Genomic DNA, 18,568 nt, shown 5'->3' on the forward strand with positions numbered 1-18,568 from the left:
AAAACAGTCACAGTATTTCGTAATGACGTCCGCGAAAAAATGGTTCATTAGTGTGTATTTTTAACTATGATATACGGTTATTTCAAAGTTCATTTTTATCTAAATATTATTATTATATAGCCCGTAACTCCTAAATTCTCTTTATATCCTTTTTTCTGATTCCGAATCCAGATCAATCACATACCTCTTCCTTTCTTGGCGTATCCCTTTCGGTCTCTGCAGTGAGACTATGGAATTCACTCCCGTCCTATTCGCTTAGCTCTTTCTCTATCTTCCTTTAAATGTCTACTTTATTAACATTACCTGTGCACATCGTATCCCTAACTTTCGTACTAACCGATGAGAGACTGACCAAAAATATCGTGATTCATATGCACTTTTGCACAACTATATTTAATTATCTATCTAATTTAATTTATTATATATTTTACACGGTGATTGCCTGGAAAAGATCGCTCGAGAGGATTAGGCCGCGACTTTCTTCTTTAAGTAAAATAAATAATGAGAAACTCAGAACTACAAATCTATGTCACTCACGCAAGACATCAATCAGAGATCACCTGAGATCATTTGAAATGAGATTGCTCAAATACTTCATTCCAGACTGTATTTTCAGCGTCGATGCGTTGGAACGTAGTTAGTCTGTGGTTCAAGTTCGAATTCCATTGCGATTTTAAAATTAATGGCATTACAAAGTTAAAAAAAAATTAAATACTAATAACCGAATAAATTGTCAAGACAACTGGTGCGTATTGTAAGCTGCTTAGCATTGTTTGTAATGGAATTCAAAATAAAATGGAGGCGAAAAAAATAGACGCTAACGGATTAGATTCGGTATTTAAAACACGTTAGTTAGTTAGCAAGTATTTAATTTTTTTACAAATGCTGTAAAAAAATTTCGAGTTAAGCAAATTAAACCAATGCCCCATTTTGAGACTTACAATAAATGCTCACTTTCGGTATACATAACGCATAACCCGACGAAAAAAAACTAAAACAAATATTTTTAATATTTACTTTACTTAATATTTGTCAGTGGCTTTGAATCTCAACAATAACATTTGCATGCTACTAATTAGCAATTTTGTATGCAAAGGTAAGGTATTGATTAGATAGTAGACATCATACACACATCACTTTGAGTTTGACTATATGTTTTTGATGACTATTGATCTTAGAATGAACATCGTGAAAATCAAAGTATTGATCTTATATAAATGTGTTTAAGTGTAAAAAGTATCTGAAATTAAAGGCTGTTATTATTATTATATGCAGACAAAACCTTGCTGACTCATTTAAATATAGTATGTAATATCAGAGAATTATCAGTTGTACGAATTTTGAGATTTTACCATATATCTAAGTATCTAGATTCAATTTACCTTAACCATTATTCGCAACTGTAGTTACTATAAAATAATAAGAACATATAACATATGTATGTGTAACGCTTTATTCCATTAGAGAAATGTACTCTAAGTATTAAGATAAATTATAACACGATATACGATATGGACGTGTTTACTTGATTCCCTACATACTAATAATGTGGAAGAAACATATTAGGACACTTTTATCCAAATCTGTGTCTAAAGGTTATAGGAAAAATGTAAAAAACACAGATAAAGTTACGGCAAATATCTACAAACAAAAGTTATAACAAGCACCAAATTTGTTTAACGTAACGTAGTAATAACTCAAACTTTTGTGTTCTTCCATTTGGTATTGACATGATCGATTACATACAATATGTATGAAATCGTTAACTTAACTTTACTAAGACTTTACTTGTAGTAAATAAGTATGCGCATTTTTCACACGTACTCTAATTTATTATATAGAGGAAGTCTATTAAGAATGAAGACTACTTGTTGTATATATTGCTTATATGTAGTGAAATGAATAGCAATTTAAAAGGTATTTTAATCTTTCAATGTCACATTGGATTTTACGTCGAACATTATATGGTACAAACTTATTTAAAATCGGTAAATGATAGTAATTTCTTGCTGTTGGTAATATTAAAAGAACGCTTTTTTACCACTAAAATGCCATCTATAAAATAATAGACAAATTACTTCATTATATAAGCGCCACCTATATTGCAATAGATATTTTGACAGTATATTAAAACTTAGGAACGATTATCACTATCACACATAGGTGGCGCTTTCCTAAAAAGACTACAAGACTAAGTGATTTCAGAGCCTGTTTCACAATGTATGGATAAAGTGCCAAATAGCTATGCAACACATAAATTATTCGAAAGATAAAATAAGATACTTCGAATTTCATGACGTATAGCGCTATCTGACAGTCGTGAAACGCAAAAATACTGTTTATCCTACAAATAAGTAATGAATAGCTTATTTGGAACTTATCCGGACATTGTGAAACAGACCCTAAGAGAATTATAGACATTTGATAAAGTATTTGGCATATTATCTGATCGACAGAATTTATTTGGTTCATACAAATTTTAACACAGCACATTTTCTAACACACAAACACAGTTAAGTTTATGAAACTATTTGTAGAGATATTATATTCACATTTAGGTATATTGGCCACACGCAACATCCAAATCGGTCCAGACTTCCTTTATGTTAAGAATATTCGAGAAGTTATTTTCTTCAAGAATTAACTGTGAAGTTTATTTTATTTACTAACAATTCATTACAAAATTGACATAATTATTCCAGGTGAGGAAAATTAGGTTACCAAGAAGTGTATACATAAGACATACTTACTCTTATAATTATTTAGACTAAACTAATGGAAGAAACAAAGCAATTAAACCTTATGTAAAGAGTGATCAGGACAATAAAGAACACATGAAAAAGAAAAAAAGGTAGAATTATTTTAAATCAGTTTCACATCAGTTACTACGAAAGTTATGGATATTATGAGGTGGACAGGTATTGTTTGGACTATAGAAGTTCTGTGGTTTTACTTTAATTCCCATGTTGAACAGAAAAGTAATCTAATATTTATAGTAATTTTATATGGCTTAGATTTTTTGATATACTACGTAAAATAGTGGTTACCGAATGTAGACTAAAATTTTAAAAAGAAGTTTATTTTATTGGGCTGTTGTTGTTAGCCGGTTTAAAATTTATATTTAAAATTATCGTTATCATTTAACACCTCGTTTGAGTAGTGTCAAAGTTAAAGTCCTATCATATATCAAAATGTAAAACTAATAAAAATCGAGTTTCGCATTAAAATTTTATGTAGACAGGTATCACTTATTCCAAGTAATTAAATTTGAACCTGACATCCCTACTCATCGGCAAAGAAGACAGAGGGTGTAGGCCGAGAGAAAAAGCCGGCGTAAAAAGTCTCGGTACTCTTTTAAAAAAGCAAATCATCAAACAACACTTATTTTAAAACAAATATATCAAATTCATTAGTTATTAATTAAATAGTAATTAGAAGTAGCCTGCCCAGCACTAGTCCCAGGCCCTTTAATTAACTATCTTAACTATCTTTATAGTAAGCCTTTTTATACAGCTTTTCTTTAATACATTTCTTTAATTTCTACCGTGTAAGTAGCAAGTCAGAAGATTCAGTGCGGTATTCTTGATGCCATAGTGGCGGAGTTTCCCGATTAAGCGTGTTGGACACAATCAAATGCTTTGGATAAGTCGCAGAAAACACCTAAAGCGTCATTCGACTCCTCCCAAGCCTTAACTATATATATCATGTAATGGAAAAAGCTAAGAACATATACAAATGGAATGTGCAGGACGAGATCTTTACCCAAAAGGGATCCATACTGCACACGGAAATAACAAAACTTATATGGAATTAAAGTACTTTATTATTATTATTATTACATATTGTTTCACGATATTTGCCTGCTAGGAGCAACTGTTAGGAATAAATTTACATTTACGCTGTGATTCGACCGCAAGATCTCAGGGTTGAAGGTCGTAATTAAGCCACCACAACACTGTTTTGATGTGTAAATAATGTTATAGGAATATTCATAACTACATATGACAGTTATATAGAAAGAGGTTTGCGTGGATTGCTATGAGTGGATTGCGAAGAAGTTTCGTGGGATTTCGCTTTAATTAACCTTTCTAGTATTGTATCCAAGGCTCTGGGCTTACACAGACTTTCTTACTTTTTTAAGCATGGCTATTATCCAAATCGTCGGAGCTACCCTCGAGAGTATAGCCGCAGGTACTATCTTTAGTGTTTTTCTAACATAGCATTTCATTTAGCCTTTTAAAAATTTATTTAAATATTGACACTTCGTTAATACATAAATAAATTAAATGAATAGGAGGGCGACTTCTTCCAGGCTTCCACTGTGAGAAAAAAAATAGATAACGTTAGTAAGAAGTTCAAACACACATTTGACATATAGTTATTTAAACAAAACAAAGTATATGAACTTTTGTTATTATATGAGAAAATATATAAGTTTGGTTAAAAAATTAAATGAAGCGTAAATTAAGAATTTTATTAGTTGCCATAGGAGTTAAGATAGCTGGCAAGAATTTTAGTTTAATGATTTGCTCGTATTTCGTATTAGGAATTAAAGTTTGGACCGACGACCAAATTTTCCTAATGAATTCAGGTTGTTCTTCGAGCTGCGATCAGCTACAGAGGTCATCTGTAAAAGAAAATCGACACGAAATCATTTGCTCGTTTCTGCATCATATTATGGAAAATAAAATTTGAATTACGAATAAAATCTATAAATCAGACAGGCATACACTTGGCATTATCTTTATTTTTTATTAATTGGGTTATTAATTGGGTCAACTCGATTTATTAGAACGCCCTGGATACAAAAAAAATGGCAGACATTTTACATATTGACTCTGACCATTACAGTTCGTTGAAGTCCGCCAATATCAGGAAAAAAATATGGCTAATTCATGCGAGTATTGGTTGTATGACTAGTTTTTTGTTGTTTTGAATTTTTTATTAATCGCACATAATATTATGAATTCCGTACAAAAAAAAAGAAAATGTAAAAAAAATAACGTTCAAAACATGTTAATAGTCTCCTTTCGGAACATCAATTGCCTGGGTGTCTGCTTCATTAATAATTTTAAAAAAGATGATCAGTACAATACGTGACCCAGGTATGCAACTTTCTGTTGTTTAATAAATGTAATATTTTCTTTTATATTTGTAATTTAAATTAAATTTTGTATATCACCTAGTAACAAAATGTGACAATTCCTTCCTAAATGTCACCATACGACCTCGAACTCGTCAACTTATGAATAGAGCCACGCCTAAAGCCTATAAAGAAGTGAATTTTGTTGTCGTAATGAACTAGAAATGCATAAATGTGGCAATGATTTATGGTCCATTCACCCTCACTTGGCATGCCCTACGCAAGGAAGTAAGGTAGCACTTGCGTTAAATTTCAATGAACCGTGACCGAATTATAAGCAAAATACACAAATCAACCAATAAATGTCATAAGAAATTTAGGTCCGGTGCTTTAAAACTATTATGGACAGTCGCGTAAAACAGTTTGTGACATAAATTTACATTGGAGAGTCGGGTTGACCTAAACTTCTCAGACCTTACATTGGAGAATCGAGTGAAAAAGTTTGTGACCTAAATTTATTTTGAAGAGTCGTGTACAACAGTTTGGTGACATAAATTTATTTTGGAGATTCGCGTAAAATAGTTGGGTGACCTAAATTTATTTTGGAGATTGGTATAGAACAGCCTTGTGAAAATTGTCTTGGACAGTCGCGTAGACAGACGTAGTTTGGTGCCCAACTGAGGTTTTTTAAATAATATTTATTCCACGATTTTCGAATAATATTTTTAAAAGTGTACTTATTTATACGCGACTATCAAAAATCGTGTTCCAATTAAAACATTTATTGATCGATTGCCCTGAAAATAAATAAGACAGTCGGGTATAAAATATTATTTTAGCACGTTAAATTATAATATTTACAGAATTTTCGCGATAAATTAATTCGCGCAGAAAAAAAACTTTCTTATCTCTTGGGATTTAAAAATACTGGAGTATAAACGTGTTGTGCGACCTCTGTGTTTCTCTTTCGCGTACGAGTACAAGAGAACGAGGTCTCAAATAAACTGGCCTATGGACAAGTCTTAAAGCAGTGCTTCGCGAAAGTAAAATTACAGTTGTGCTGCTAAAAAATACAGTAGACTCTTATAGAATAGAGTAGATTGTTAAAACTCAAACAATTTACTATTTATATTAAAGAGAAATTTATATTTATTACTTTTTATACATATAATTTTACTCTTCGGTTAAAAATTAAAGAGAAAAAATTGTGTAATACGAAGTCTTACAATAACTGACCAGTTTAAAAAAAAACTTACACCAACCGAAATCTTGCGAAGATACGAATAGCGTTATATAAATGGAAGATGAAAGAAAATAGAATTTGGAGGAGGCTATCACGCCTTCGGATTTCGTGTATACTAATATTCATATAACCTAGACTTATTGTAACTTTAATTATATTACTCTAATAAAGATGTTTTTTATTTTGTTTTATATTAAAATTTTCTACAAGGCAGTGTATAAATATGCCTTAAACAATTGTTTTTTAAATATTAACTTAATTAAATTTAGTACTAAAATTATAATATTAATCTCATTAAGCTCAAAAACAATAAAATTAAAAGCCAGTATTTTTATCGAAAATTAAGTTTTTTTATCTAAACTGTATCTATCAGACATCTACTGTATTTTATTAATACTGTGAATCTACCGTAATAAGTGTCTTGAGAAGCACTGCTTGCAAGTAAAAGTAAGTTTACAATACCTTGGCGGCGCTGACGCGTACCATACGTCAGTATTGCCAACTCCAACCGCGCGGTTACACCTATTCCCGCCAAGTGACAACTATTTTCGAGTGACCTTCACTTTGTGGATTTTGTTGTGAATCGTGAAAATATTGTCGTTTTTTTATGAGAATAAAAAAGCTTTAATCATACTTGGATGTTCCGCTTACTTGGCCGTGAGTTGTTTTACACTTAACAATTAGTTTAGAAAAATATCTATTAACAAGTTTCGCGCGTTAAATTCCCCTGCGCTTAAATAAATAAAAAGTTATTTGAACTTACGTAAAACATTCGTCATGAGTACCAATCTGGCAACTTTTATTAAAACAAAATAAAATGCCAACAAAATTAATATATTTTCTCTACTTATTATTATTACCTCAGCTTATAGATTGCCAACATAAACAAATATTTAAAATTTTAGAACCATAGAGTTATGGAGTAAAAAGGTTTTATATATTCAAAAGAAACCCCGTGAAAGTGTATCAAACATTACGGAAATCTTCAATGTAGAGCAGAGCTCGAAACGGTCGGTATCATTAAACTTTGTGACGTAATTAGTAGTATCATTGCTTACCCAGTTACCCACCGGGCTACTTAGTACAATGTACTGCCGCAATCAAAACTCGTTTCTAGAAGACTGAAGATACCAGTAACTTATTGAAGTCGGACATGCAATCTGTTACGAATTTATAAACACATGATTGATGTAACTCATACATAATAACGCAATGTTGAAACAGATCGTGGAAAATGCTATAGTTTATTAGCAATCAGTAAATTAGAAACGACTCATTCAAACAAATCCTATGTCCTAGTTCTCCGCTCACTAGTCCTCTTTTACCTATGTCAAAACCCAACAGATTTTTGACATGTTTACTAAAATCAAAGATAAAGATACTCCGTCTATGATTTGAGTAGTATAATTGTAGTTTTAGAATTGGACATTTAATAACGATAGTGTTTTGTTTTTCTCCCGCCGAATTTTACGTCAAGTGTTGTCCTATACAATACGCGGTGATATATGAAAGAGAAATATGAAAGTATAGAAATGTGGTTAATAGCAGACGTGGTATGCGAATTAAAAGGATGTTTATAGAACACGAAAGCGCTGTATTACCACTGGTCGTATATTTTAATCACGATTACGTATACGTGACATTTTGCTTTCCCCATACGATTGGCAATGCAGGACGAAGTAATTTTCAATTCATTGACACTGTTTTTGTATTACCTTCTGTATCTACCGCCTATGCGGCGCCCACCATACCTACCATACCTACGGATTTATTTGCATACAGATAAAACTTAATTTTTCTTTATAATCTGTGCATTTTGCGAGCAATTATAATTTACATCTATATTCTGTAAGAGAAAAAACCGCGAAAGAATTATATATTATTTTCTTTTGTTATTTTTACGTTCTTGTGTTATTGATCGTGTGTAATGCGTACGTAATATTAATATTAAGACATTTTAAGCACGCTCATTGTTTTCAATTAATTATAAATAGCTTAACTTATTATTATGATATTGTGTAAATGTTCTTATTACATGAGTTAATGAAAATCAATATGATATTTGCACGCCTGTTTTATAATTGCTGATTGTGTGGATTTTTATAATTCATCGATATAAATGTATAATTTTCTTGCCAATGAATTATTTTTTATTTTATTATTATTATTATGGCTAAATATACTACAGCTCATTATTTACAATGTACCTAAAGGATCCCGGATCTAGGTTCATAATCGTGCTTAATGTTGCGACCACCAATAGCGATATCTATTGCGAAAATATAGTTTGTATCGCACAATCCCAAGGTCACAGCAAATACTTTAAAGATGTCCATCGCGCTTTGCGGCCCAAGAAATGTCTCGTTCTCCAAAATAACAATATTCCAGCGCTCCCAGTCCTGTACAACCCAGTACATACCTAGCATTACCTAGGCCAGATACTGATCGCCAACCAATAGGCTGGGTTGGGTTAGTCTTCTTCACCACCCGATTTTATTCGCCTATAATGTTGGGCAGTGCCACCAACTTTAATAAATGTCAATGTTACAAATTTAGAAATGTTATTAGTTATAAATCATTTCTCAAAAATACCATGCCAGCAGTAACTAGTCACTCCAACAGTCACACAATACCGAACCAATTCGACTTAGGGTCCTTCAAGAGAAGATAATACCAATTCTTAAAAGGCCGGAAACGCAATCGCGAGCCCTGGCACTGAGAGTGTCCATGGGCGGCGGTATCGCTTAGGTGAGCCACTTCCCCATTTGTCACTTGTTCTATGTAAAAAACAAAACAGTCACTTATAAATTTAAATTAAATAATATATTGTGTGTAAAATCTTTTGAGAAAACCTAATATCCGTCTTAGGTTTTTACGCCGCCCCATTGGGTTTTTTTTTATCGCTGGCGTCATACTTTTTTGTCAAATATATCCCAAAGGAGATGGAGATAAATAGTAGTTAGCGTTTAGTTTGATTTTCGTATAATAATTATAATGCTCTTTATTTCATAAGTACTTAACGCTATATTTATATATAAAACCTTTAATATAATAGATATAGAGCCATCTACATAGTTATTTAATAGATTTCCTTGACCTTTGTAAAAAGAATAAATTATTTAGAATTTCGATTTAAATTCTTATTATGGCGACCGTTTTCATGCTCTATTTTCGTTTCGAAGACTTAGTTTATTTCTTTTTTAATTATAAATTTCACAAAACGCACCGAATAATATTATTGAATTATAATTACAACAACAGGAAAAAAAAAATCTTTATTTATTACGCTATATTTTAATTTCACGCGTCTATGGCGAGAGATTATTGAGGTATTTTATATCTTGGCTAATAAATGGTCCCCTACCCAGTCATTTATGAGATAATTAATCAATATTAAAAGTAAGTAAAAAAAAAAATATGCATTTGTCGCGCTCCTAAACAAGCTGTGGTTACATTAATACAAACCGCAGTAATTTTTAAATGTAACATATTATCATTTATTTATTCACTTCTATTCTAAATAAATAAAAAACATAATTATATTCATTCATATATAAATAACGTTCCTAACCGGAACATTAAGAACCGATAAATCAATTAAAATAGCGAGAAATATGTAATCTGGTCATCGCAATATTCTAATTAGGTTAACGATAATATTATTGCTATAAAGTGTAGTAATTATGAGTTATATCTTAAAAACTTCTTAAAATCTTAAGACAAATTATCTTATATTTGCCAATATTTTTAATGTTCTAACAAAAAACATTTAGCTGCAAATGGGTACATACATACAGTAATTACAATATTCTTAACCTACATGTTGTTAATAAAAAAATTAAAAATAGAAAATAAAAACAAATTTTAAAAGTTTGGTCTGTATCTTTAATGCTGGCAGAATTTCCTCGGTGTATTGCGATATTTAGTTGTTGAGCGAGAAAAGCAGTAGCTGGTACTACGAGACGACCACTTACATTTTACAATTAAACAATTATTGTCTTCCGTACACTTCAAAAATCACATTTTGGAAGAGAGTTATGTTTGAGCCGTTTTTATGGTAGTTTTTTAGAACCAATTTTGATGCATTTTTAACAATGCTAAAAATAGTAAACAAATCCTACCAATTATTACATACAACGCCCATGCGCCCTTGTCCATGGCGAAAGCCCATGAGTAAGGTTCAGATGCGAGGCTTAGTGCTAACCATGACTTCCGTATGTCAAATAATGATCTGTGACGATATTTTCAAGAGAACATTTTTAATCTATAAACGGATCCAAATTTGACGTAAATTTTACCCATTTATTTACAAAACGGAATTAATAAGCATTATGAAATTTGCTTGAGTATTAAAGATAGATATTACACAATTCACTCTTGCGGGCATTTGAAAATTGAACCAGAAAGAATATCACTTTAAGTTAAGAATGTCTAAAAAGGTCATATATATTCTACCTAATTAGAAAGCGAAATTGTCTTAATTTGACGTCACGGGTCTGGCTGCATTCATTACGGAAACTGCATCTGAGATTTGGCTAAATTTCAAGGTGAGCAAAGTTCCTGTGATCACGGAAGATCTAAAATAGATACCATTATTACATAATCAAAGATATTTTTATAAATAAATGTGTCAGATCAAAATGCGATTTTACTGTTATAATACTATGGATATTATATTGAGGCTGACACTTGGAACTAAGTCGATCCAATTATAAACTATACATATTATATCTTATAGCTATTTAATTTATTTATTTCAACTAAATATTAAGAAACGATTGACGTTATTCGATCGAAAGTGGCGTCTGACATGCACAGGAAGCGATCACCTACTTGCCTAGATTGAAAAATGATCATGAAACAGATTCAGAAATCTGACGCGCAAACCTGAAGACATAGTAGCGCCACTGATTTTTTTTATTAGAACGTAATAAATCTAATTTAAAACAAATAGTATAAAGAATTAACTCAATTCGACAACTTTCACTAGGTTTTTTACTTTAGTTTTTTAGACGAAATACGAACTGGTGAATAATATCTGACGGGCGGCGGTGCATTAAGGTGTATCTTCGTAAGGTCCAAGTATTTTGCGCCAAGTGTATTAGATTTCAGCTTATTATCTTAAGTCGGTCAAATGTATATACGTCTCTGTCACGTGATAGCTTACTTGGACAAAAGTTGGATCTTACATAGATGAGCTTGGGAACAGATGGGGCTGTTAGGTTTTAGTGGGTAGGGGTCAATTGTGCCACATGGACATCATGGGTCACTTTAAAAAGTTGCCCCTGCGTGAGGGCTGTGGACAGGAGTGATAGATCAACTATTACCTCGGTGTCCATTTACAACTAGGGTCCTTCATAAATAAAGCCTACCAATATTTAAAAGGTCGACAACGAACTCGCGAGTCCCCTGGCATGTAGATACTCCATTACTTAACATCTGCTCCTGATCATTTGCTGTTCTATAAAATCGGATTATATAAAGTTAGTATAAAATTTTGTATTTTATACCCAGAGCTAATAATAAAACTTATCAACGCAACAAATATAAGAATGACATTCTCATTACCTACCTTGTGTCAAGCGATATTTATCGTGTGTTTAAATACGATTTTATTACTATAATATCACTACATTATTGTCAGTCAAATCCTCTTAAACAGCTGAACCGATTTGAATGAATTTTTTAGTATGCGTTTGGGTGATGCTGATGGTTTGGATTTACATATCAGCCTGGCAGATAGCGCTACAGTCGGTAACAAGTTTATTAATCTATACAGCAAATAAACAGCCTGGATGTATATAAATCTTGTGTATGTCGTTACTAAACTCCTAAACGGCTGGACAGATTTTAAAGAAATGTTTATGGTGGAGTCGAGAATGATCTACATTATTATATTTTTTGTATGTTAGACGTGTATACGTGAACGTCTGTCTGTAGTTACATTATATATGTAGTATGTCAAAAACATACATAAAATTTGGTTTTCTTTCTATTTGATAGAAAAACACATTTGTCACGGATGCTCCACGAATTCGCGAGAATGTGTCGCAATGATGAAGCAACGTTGCAATGTGTACGCTCCATCGCTTTACGACCTATTTGCTTGTTGCCAAAAAAGGCTTCTAAAATCGTATCAAACGCTCGCATCGCTCACAATTTCATAATACAAGAAGAGAAACAAGGCTTTAGTTGCAAATATAACTAAAAAGTTACCGTAACTATAGATAAAGAGTCTAATTTAGAATAATTTTGTTTCACTTATTTGCGCAAAGAACTGCCATGAGGCTCGGCAAGGTTGTACACATATTTATGAATAACATCCCAATTAAATAGTATTCGTCTTTTTGGCGACAAACAATCTGCTTGGAAACCTGTTCGTTTAATGACAAAATAATTAAAACAATTGCCAAATAGCTGTCCTATTAGAAACTCTATTGGAATTCGATAAATTACAAATATTTATTTTTAATGCACAGATTAACGTTTGTGTATGAACATACCTTTATAATCTATATCAAAATCTTTCCACTAATAATAGCACAAACGATAAGTAATCAGAGAGTTCTCCTGCGACACAAGATGCGTAGGTCACTGACCCTTGCATGCAACTGCTATAGTAATCAGCTCTCTTGCAATGCACTATAATTTTATGTTATCTATGGCATAATAACTAAGTACTTTCGCAAAGATAATATGTTTGCTGAGACAACGTAAAAATTTTGTGCTAAAAATTAGTTCTGGTAATCTTATTTAACTACTAAAATATAATATATGTTTTATTAACAATGTATTCAAGATTTAGGACTTACGTAATTTCGTTTCGGTAACTAATTAAATATGTAAATGCATAATGAAATTATTCAAATTAAACTTAACAACTTATTCACAGCTACAATTATATATTTTAGTTTTATCTACATTTTAAAGTCTTCCCGCCAAAACTTTTTTATGATTGCTGACACTAGTAGATTATAGAGGTGGGTGTATTTATTGTAAATACAAGATTTAAAGTAGGAACAATATAAATTCAAATGTATCATAATAAAATTTATTGCATGAGGTATTTTAAAATTTCCAGTTGAAGTTAATACATACATCATGGTCAGGATAGATAAATTATTGTCGTTTGCATACAATGGCTGTATTTTAGATAAGATAAGTTACATAAGCGATTATGATAATTACGTAGTTAATCAAATCTTTATTTTTATAAATTTACTCATAACCAAATCATGCACCCATACCGGATCACAGAGTATCTACATTTTAGATAAAGTTGTTTTTAATATACTCGTTTAGTTGTGGTTGATTAAAGATAAAATTCGAATATTAGGTACATCTTTGACTAGTTACAATTAAATAAAATATTCCATTATTTTCTATTTCATTTATCATTATACCTTAATAAAAAAAACACATCGAAAAAAACAACCAAGAAAAAAAAGAATCATAATTTCTATATTTCATTATTTATGTTATTAATTTTTTTATCACAAAACCCTACTCCGAATACGGACTCGCATGTCTAACATATGCCGCAGAGGCGATTAGAGCATAGAGAAACTGATCCTCATTCACTTCACCTCTGGTTCACCAACCAGATGAAACGATCGAGTCAAAGACTCATGGTCCTCTTAACTGCATTCCATAAGAGAGGCGCTCAAATTGTTTCCTTGCTGACCACGACGCTCAGACATAAGCTACCGAATGAAGAAATAAAAGAAAACCCCAAGTTTTAAAATATAATATATTTAATTTTCTTACAAATGGTCACACCAATTTCAAATGTGCAATTATACTAATCAAACTTATTTCATTATTGTTCAGTGATTTTGAATTCTCGTGTCAACTTCATTTAATTGTAAAAGTTCTTGTTTGCACTCATAGTTTTTAAATGTCTAATGAGTTTTAGCTGTGATGCAGAACGTATTAAAACCAGCACTGCTGATTTTTACAGCACGGCGTGGTTTATAAAGCACAATTCGAATATCAAATGTCATTGAAAGCCTTCACTCGGCCAACTCAAATGCTTAATATAATTCTCTAAATCAACTATTTTTCGACTATAATTAAGCGATCTGATTAGCCTTTGTTTTAATACGTGTGCCTTAACAAAATGGTAACAATGATTATATCGTATAAGTACGTTGTGTGGAATGCGGTGTTTTGAAAGCGGTACCTGCAAGGTCATAGTGCAACAGGCTTACCGAGTGTGACGTTGTATCCGCTCTAATGAACGAAAAAACACCTGTTTGCGGAATATAATAAATCCAACTTTCATATTATTGAAATAACAACAAGATATACTGGGGAAGCAAGGTGTTCATTTATGCAAATGACTTTGATAGATAATAGAAAATACTTATGTCCAACAAGATTTTCGATAATTTTAATAATTATGCTTGTAGTAATTTTTTTTAAATTTTGTACTGACGAGTTAAGCTATTCTCATGATGATTTTATAAAGGAAACGGTTTTTTTTATTGAACAGGGCAAACAAACTCACCTGATGTCAAATGATATCGCCACCCATGAACACTCATTGCCAGATGGTCTCTAACAGAAATACATCGCGAAAGCGTTGCCGGCCTTTTAAGAATTGATACGCTCTATTCTTGAAGGACCTGACGTATTGTTTCGGGAATACAGTGGCGGAAGGGTTTCCAAAGGGTTACATAGTTAAATTAAAAGTGTATTAAAACATATATTTAACGGCCTTAGATATCTTTAAAACTAAGGATTGACTAGGAGTTAAGTTATATTTCAGTTACTTTTTTATATTAGTCATAAGACAGCCGTTTTTATTCAAAATTAATTTATATATATGTAAAGGTAAATAAATAGGTCAATTTATATTTCTGTTTAATAACTTCTACCCATAGATTGTGTATAGCAAGTGTTTCCTAACTTCACTAATCAATTGATGCAGCGACTATTATGTATGAAGGTTATATGTGGACAAACAATATAGCTCGGTCCGCGAATATAAATCTTCTTCATGTAGAAAGTAACCATCGTGATGACGATAACTTATCACACTAACACACAATAAAACATGCAATACCCATGTCACAAACAAGATTACAGTGTTGTGTCAGGGACGAATCGAGCCTGAGGCCCTGGGTCCTTACTACTTACTTATGCTTAAACAACGGATTAATAGTCGGAAACCAAAACTTTTTATGGCGAATTTTGATTAAGTATATATGAATGAATGAAGATATGTATGAATGTATTATTACGAAACGATGCGATACGAATACGATACGAAATTGACAAATAAACAATTTTATTAAATGAATTGTTTAATTGAAAGTAGAAATCCGCAACTTTTCTTTTGTTTTTATATTACATTTGATGTTGATTTAAATCAGATCGATACAACCTAGTTAGGGTCTAATAATTATATAATAGATAAGTAGGTGATCAGCCTCTTGTGCCTGACACACGCTGTCGACTGTTTGGGTCTTGAGCAAGCCGGTTTCCTTACACATAAAGATAGACAGTATATTTAAACTAAAATCATAGTATTTACAACCAAATAAAAATGTTTTCAATATTCGTGTTAAATGCTTAGGGCCCAAAGGGCCTTTCATAAATACAGCCCTGACTTACAGCTTAAAAACTTAAAGATACAAAAAGTCTGTCACGAATTCGCGTATATTAGCGGATTCACTTTTTATTTTATTCATTTTTTAAAAGGTTAAATTCCTCGCAGTTCACTAAAACATGATTTTTATAGTTTCCTAAATGCTCTTCGCATCCTGTTCAATTAATTTGCAATTATGAGATGATTTGATTAATTAGAATTGCTTTATCAGTGTTTCTAAATTATGTGAAATATGCCTTTGTTAGAAGTAATAAATAAATAAAATAAATAGCAGAATTGGCCTAGTGGCTTCATCGTGTGACTCTCATCCTTGAGATCGTAGATACGATTCCCGGCGCACCAATGAACTTTATTTCCATGTGCGCATATCATTTCGCTTGTACTGGAAATAATTCGACTTGCCTTCTACTCAAAAAGTCTATGGCGTTTGTCAAACGTTCATGATGATATGATCATGAAACAGATACAGAAATCTGAGGCCTAGACCTCAAACGGTTGTGTAACCACTGATTTACTATTATTGTACTATGTAAGAAATATTGAGATTTGATTATTTTTCTCTAAGGATAAAGTCTAAATTAAAAGACTGTATAAACAAGTCATACATTCCAACTATACTATCTATCTATAGCTTGTATCACTTCATAAAGTAGGTACACATTTTAAATGCAAATCTGAACTATCTGATAGTAATCCAAGAATGGAAACATGTAAATAAAATTATGTTAGCATCGCCATTGCAAATACGTAAAACTGTGGTATTTTTAAAGCATAATTTTGCATTACCAACTTTAATACTTAACTTTAAAAGTACGGTCAGCAAGCGCTCCAATATCGCTACATAAATTGTGGTTGCTGTACATACTTTCAGCATTATTTTATGACTGGTGGGTCGTGGTGTTCAAGTATACAGGTGCTTATTAAGGACCAGCAGAGCTGCCTTCCTCGCTCACCGAATAAATATCGCAATACAGCGAAGAAATGCTGCTAGCATTAATATTACACGGCCACAGGAATCAAATTTTTAAATTGGTTTTTATTTTATTTTCTATTATTATTAAGAATATTGTAAAAATTATATAAGATATTTATTTTTTAATAAATTGAATATAACGGTAACGTTTCTTGTTCATCTGAGGTCGAAATGAATTTACGCATCGCAACAAAAGTAGCAGGTGTATGTCGACCAACAGAATGTCTACTATACCAAGACTTCATGATCAATATTCACTAAACCACCTCGGGTAGTTTCAACAAGGCTGCAATGGGCGGGGTTACACTCAAATTAAACCGGAGTATAATATTATTACAACTGAAGCGAGAAGATAAATTATAATCATTATTATATTAAAACTGAGAATGTAAAACAAAACAATAGCGCATTTCGTTTGATTGTGATTGGTCAAAACCATATAACCATAATCAATTTATATTGTTCTTGAATTACTCCAAGAATATAAATAAATAAGCCTTTATTCTCGGACCGTTGGTTACAAACAAATGATATATAATTGGTAAGAAAAAACAATTGATAACTTTTTTTAGCAAGCAGTTGTTTGGTCAGAGCAATCTTCTCTGTCCTGGCCTAGGTCCATCTCTTCTGCAGATCATCTGCCCATATCTTTAATTGACAACCTTATTACCTTTTGCCTTCTCTTATATACTATTTTTTTATGTTTAGCCTACTTCTCTTCATGTTTCATTGGCAAACTGTTACTTTTCACCCTTTCTGGCATACCAGTTTATAATTCACTTAGTTTAATGTATGCAAATAAAAGGATAAATATGGGCAAGATACCGTTTTTGCTGATAGTACAGAGTTTATTTTGAATAGCAAGTATCTTGTATTGAAATCGCATTCACATCAATTATTTATAGAATCACTATCGCTTTCGGTCTCATTGGCGATTTAAATAGCGAATACATCGAATGTATGAAAGATTTGTAAGGTTGTTACTTATTCTAAAATCAGGTGATTTTAGAAATCTTATTCTATTGTTTTATTATATTGTTTACTGTTTCTTTTTACATCGTCGCAAACTGTTATTAAATAAAGCGATTAATTGCGTCGAACGAAAAAGGAATACTTGGTAGTAGAGGTTTTTTTATTTATGTTTATACAGAACTAGAAAGACGTTTGGCCACAATCCAACCTCATGATATGTAAGATGCGGTCCGTTTGAGGGCATCTTACTTCAGGGCAGGTCTTAAGTAAACCTGTCCAGAAGATGCCTATCTAACCGCTGCTTGACGAAATGACAAAAAGTCCTAATTTCACTGTGTTTTTTTATAAATGTTAATCGCTTTAAAATCACAGATAATCAGCCCACATGAAGACTAAATTATAAAATTAAAACTACTATCCGATTACGTACAATTTGAATAAAGTAATAAGTTAAGTTCTTATAATTAAATTCTCATGATACTAAAATTGTTATTTAATTTAATTTAAAATTGTTTAGGAGGTGAAAAAGAAGATAAAAAATCTTTAAATCTTTTTGTTAATACATACATGTATTTTCAATAACTCCGAGCATCTGACCTCTTTGAAGTTTCCATACGAAAAGGAACCAGAAAAACAAAAATAAATCTTTAACCTCCTGCTTAATTGAAAAAACCGCTGTCAAAT

General features: G+C 31.7%; 1 protein-coding gene across 1 annotated transcript in view; it reads left to right on the plus strand.

The window, feature by feature from the left end:
* The first annotated feature begins 6,799 nt into the window (after positions 1-6,799).
* LOC111000155 (mucin-5AC) overlaps positions 6,800-18,568 on the plus strand; it is a 39,888-nt gene continuing 28,119 nt past the window's right edge. The window contains exon 1 of the mRNA XM_022269513.2: positions 6,800-6,983. The gene's annotated coding sequence lies outside the window, so the exon portion shown is untranslated. The remainder of the gene's footprint in view (positions 6,984-18,568) is intronic.

The sequence above is a fragment of the Pieris rapae genome, chromosome 10 (assembly GCF_905147795.1).
Source record: "Pieris rapae chromosome 10, ilPieRapa1.1, whole genome shotgun sequence".
Lineage (NCBI taxonomy): Eukaryota > Metazoa > Arthropoda > Insecta > Lepidoptera > Pieridae > Pieris > Pieris rapae.